This window comes from Sinocyclocheilus rhinocerous, unplaced genomic scaffold (assembly GCF_001515625.1).
Source record: "Sinocyclocheilus rhinocerous isolate Xijiao unplaced genomic scaffold, SAMN03320098_v1.1 scaffold3915, whole genome shotgun sequence".
NCBI lineage: Eukaryota > Metazoa > Chordata > Actinopteri > Cypriniformes > Cyprinidae > Sinocyclocheilus > Sinocyclocheilus rhinocerous.
In genome coordinates, this window is record NW_015641097.1 from 50,244 (window position 1) to 55,130 (window position 4,887).

At 35.6% G+C, this 4,887-nt stretch overlaps 1 protein-coding gene and 1 long non-coding RNA gene across 2 annotated transcripts in view; one reads left to right on the forward strand and one right to left on the reverse strand.

The window, feature by feature from the left end:
• The window catches only part of LOC107754615 (gastrula zinc finger protein XlCGF57.1-like), a 26,146-nt gene that overhangs the window by 6,112 nt on the left and 15,147 nt on the right, over positions 1-4,887 (reverse strand). The window lies entirely within an intron of this gene.
• The window catches only part of LOC107754612 (uncharacterized), a 10,286-nt gene that overhangs the window by 3,340 nt on the left and 2,059 nt on the right, over positions 1-4,887 (forward strand). The window contains exon 2 of the long non-coding RNA XR_001641604.1: positions 933-936. This is a non-coding gene — a long non-coding RNA (uncharacterized LOC107754612). The remainder of the gene's footprint in view (positions 1-932; positions 937-4,887) is intronic.

A 4,887-nucleotide genomic window follows, 5' to 3' on the forward strand; every position in this document is an offset into this window, starting at 1 on the left:
GTTGCTGCCCCGGAAAAACAAACTGTATCCACTGTTTACATAACGCTGGGTTCTTTAGGAAGCTGAACAAAGTTATCTTTCCCTTACAACCAAAAACACTTCTTTGGATTGGAGACATTCTTCCCGAGCAAGTCCCGTGCAGCTCTGCTGCCGGATGAAGCGCATTGATGGGCGCGATCTCGCTCTTGCTCTGGTCGATGCGTGCGCGTTTTTCCGGTAGAAATGCCCATATAAGGAGTTCCACCCTCTTTTACGTCATGAAGAGCCACGATCGAAAAAAACTCTCCGAAATTTGCACGAACCCGGAGGTAGGATTTTTGGCACAGAAATACTCGGTCATACTTCCAAATTGTTTTTTGAAACTTTGTCCATGCTTAGCATGAGAATCCAACTCTTTAACAGTGTAAACAACTCTGAATGCATGAAACCGCATTGTACCTAATAGTTACTTTTAATGCTTCAGTCTGAGGGGCATGTGTACATTTTTATGTCATTTTTCAGTCAGGATCTATATCATTAATGGTGACCATAAAGCCAAAAATGAAGCATAATTACCAAAGAAGAATAAACAAACAAACAAATTAAAAGGAAAACAGGAACTTTTGTAGATGCCTCGTGTATGAGGTTACTTCAAATAAACAAAGATTTTTAAAAGCTTGAAACTCACCTGATCTCCTTCGAGAGATGGAGAAAGCTCCAGTTCCCTCACTATGTGAATGTAATGACACCATTGTTCGAATATCGTCGAGACTTGTTAAGTTGTTGAAATGTCTCTGGAGATAGGAAATGTGCAATTCACTGTTCTCTCTCACCACAACTTCCCTGATGAAGAGCTCTTTCAATTTCTTGACATTTTCTTGCGATTTTGTCAAGAACTGCAGCCGCCATGGTTTCCCAATCACATAAATTGCATGTCGACCAGAGTATGTGAGTGGAGTGGAGCGTCAAAAATTTCCCCTCCGCGCTCCGAGCATTTAATAATCACTCCGCTCCAGCTCCGCTCCGGGTTTACCATTTCCCGCTCCCGCTCCACTCCGCGCTCAATGATATCAGAAACACCGCTCCGCCTTCGCTCCGCGTCTAAAGTAATTCAGTATGTTTGAAATACCACAGTTCAACTTCTGTTCATAACGTATATTAAAAAAATTTATAAAATAACAGTTTCAAAGTGGCTTATTGGAACACTAGTGTGCAAACTTTTTTCCTACCACATGACAAGCTAATAACATATGTCAGCATTAAAAGGTATAATTGCTGCTTTTTGTGGTGCAAATTTCGTTTGTGATGAAACGTTTTCGTCAGTTATTTTACCTACGGATGCATTTCTTACAGATTTCTGCTCATTCGAATCGGATACAGATGAAGTAGCACTGTAAGATTACATCTGTTTGAATGCATTATTGAGAGAGCGATTGCGTGTGAGTAAGTGTTGTAGTACTTGTTTAAATCATGCTTTCAGCTGAAAATATTTATATCTAGAAGGAACAAACAAATTCCTTGAGAACTATACTTCCCGCTCATGTCCATTGCCGTCATCATAGCCTTCACAGTATTTCTGATTTGAGTGATCCATCTCTATCAAGCGAGCTAAATGTTTAACATGTGAATTTTTGCTAAATATGCAGTTATATTACGGGCTGTTGGCATGAATTGTACTTGTGATGGAGCAGAGGTGGAGCGCTTTTGGAGCGAGTGAAAACCACGACGCTCCGACTTTTAAAAAATCTGCTCCTCGCTCCAGTCAAAATCACACTGCTCCGCTCACATACTCAATTCAGATATCTTAAAATATAATTATGACTAGTCGAAATTTAATTAGAGATATCTCTAATTACATTTGCGTATGTGTGACGTGTCTATTGAAGATATTTGTGACATAATTACAGATATCTTAAATGGAGTTTTGACTAGTCAAATCATATTTAAAGATATCTCTTATCCGATTTCTTACTAGTGCAATTATAATTGCAGATATCTCAAATTTTGATTGTGACTAGTCGAATTATAATTATGACTCGTCAAAATACAATTGTTCCTATCTTAAATTATATTTATGGATAGTCAAACCAAAGTTATAAATGCTAAAACGGCTTGCCATACTAGTACAGCAAGAGGTATTTAATGCTAAAACGGCTTGCCATAGACGCGTCTATTGAAGATATCTATGACGTCATTACAGATCTCTTAAATGGAGTTTTGACAAAAAAAAAAACGAAAGAAAAATTCAGTATTATTTATTTATTTTATTGTATTTTTTTACAGTTACTGTATTATCAGCAAATCAGTATTTTTGGTAAATTTAATAAATATAATAATCACTCCACTGTTTACCTTCAATTTCAGCATGAGCAATGTACAAAAAGTTTTTTTTGTTTGTTTTTTTTATAAAGTCCACCTACAGCAGCTCTGTGCACAAATTCAACGGCTGCACATCACAGTTCAAAAGATGTTCCAAATGCGTTTCAAGCCTTCATTTAAGAAAGTAATTATATTTAAACTTTATCAAGCTAACAACAAATTCATATTACACCCTAAATTTACATAAATCCAAATTAAACATACTAATCATTGATGTCAGGGCCGCTGCTGGTCAAATGGGTGCCCTAAGCAGGATTGTATTGTTGTGCCCCCCTCACTCAAATATTATGGAAGTAATAAAAAAACCCACCTACTATAGGGGTCAAAATAGAACTTTAATAAAATATAAAGTAAATATATAAATAAATTGTATTATTTACAAATGACAAATCTAGACAGTTACCTATGGCTATGATTTTATTAATACAGTTGTCTGATTGATTTTATAGTCTCAAGCATTCAGAAATCATGCAAAAGAAAATTAAGCAGTTTTACTACGATAAAACCATAGTTAATTTTTGTAAGGGTTGTGATGTCCACATGTTTTTTGTTTAAGAAATTATAGAGGCTGTGTCATAGCTGTGTATAGCAAAAAGGTGGCCAAAAATTAAAGATTAAGTGAATATTTGAATTAAATGTTTGGTCAATAGCCGACAACGGTTTGATTGTCCTGTAAGTGTAGCAGCAGCAATTACATGGCCTTTGGCTCCCTTTGCAGGCATTTGTAATAACATGTAATGCACATAAATTGTTTATTTTGTATTACATTATGTATTTTAACACTGTTATTCAATGAAACCATATAATTTATATTATATTAATTAAGATATTAATTAACCAATCATTATTGCCTCATTGTTTTTATATAATGTATTTTAAGTCATTTGAAAAGCTATTGTTGGCTTAGGTCTGTTTTTATAACCACAAAAAAAATCATCTTAATACTTTTTTGTAAATTATTATTTGAAGTAACAAAACCATGGTTAATTTGTGGTTACCATGGATACAAGAACCATGATTTTTGGTTTTATTCCTATTAAAACCATGGCTAATTTTCATAATGGAACATGGAAACTCAGAGAGAATATTAGATTTGTTGTTAGTGGTGAAATTATTACAGACATTAAAGGGATTGTTAACGTATTCACAGGATTATGAATGTACCTGAAAGCATGGGTGAGCGTAGCCAGGCTTTGAAAATGAGTGAAAATGGTTTATTATTCATGCAACAATGCATATTACTGTTATAGTTTTTATTAATAACTATTGCTATTATAGCTGATAACGTTGTATAGTGCTCTTATGAATGTTTACAGCATGATTTGTGAAAAATGTAACTACTATAGGCCTACTGAATGAAATAGCATAGACTTCTTCATGACTAGTGTTTGCATATTTCATTTCATTCTGTAACCTACCTACTTGTTCTACAGATCTTTGCAGTAGTGTTAAATGCTACTGTTTTTGACAGCGTTGATAACGTTTCTGGCAGTTAATATCAAGAATTTTTTTTCCCTTACCGAATGTTGTATCCATGGGCCTTTTTGATACTGTCAGTTTAAGTGCCAGTGTTATGGATCAACTGGGGATCATGTTAACTGGGGACAAGCGCGTGCAAGCAACATGTTTACCTGAATTTCTGGCAGATGTTGAACGGCGACAGATTCGTCACATATCATATTCCACGCGGATCATAGTACAAAAAACACGTTTCACCAGTTGTGTACATTGGTATGCACAATAAAGCACTTTGCACTCGAAGTGTCTGTTCCTGCGTATTTGACGCAATTTCAAGAAAGTTTACAATGTTGTCATGTCACGCTCACAAAACCCACGTTAACATGAGACATTCGTTTCAGTGGGCGATCAAACTTGCCAGCACGCTGAAGTAAAACTGTAAGCGTTTTCTTTTCAGCCTTAGTGCATCTTATATGTCATAAAAGAAAGAGAGAGAGAGAGAGAGAGGATACTTTGCCTTGAGTTTGTTCAAAGTGATTTACTCTGCTGATTTTATCTTAGAGCTTGTTTGTACAACCAACTCTGAAGCCTATCCTCTTCCTTGGACATAAAGCCTTGGACACAAAATGCCTATAGATTCATGAAGGTATCTAACACATGCACTGTTAACATTTGCAACTGATTTATCAAAAATCATTTATGTCACGTTCTATGTGTAAAAGGATTATTCTATTCTCTCGTTTTTGAACAAAGGTTTTTCTGGGCACTTAGAAAAATGCAATTTTGCGTTTAAAAGACGTCTATTAGCCGTCTAAACACAGCCCAGACGTCTAGGCTAAAACAAGGCTAAATTTGGGCTGTCAGTGAAAATGTAATAGACGTCTAATCATAGCCCAAACTAGTCATCAATTAGACCGCTATTAATCGACTACATACGTCTAATAGACGGTGAATATGGGTCTAGGCTTCAACAAGGCTGAATTTGGGCTGTCAGTGAAAATCTAATAGACGTCTAATCATAGCCCAAGAATAGACTAGTCATCAATTAGACGGCTATTAAACGACTACATA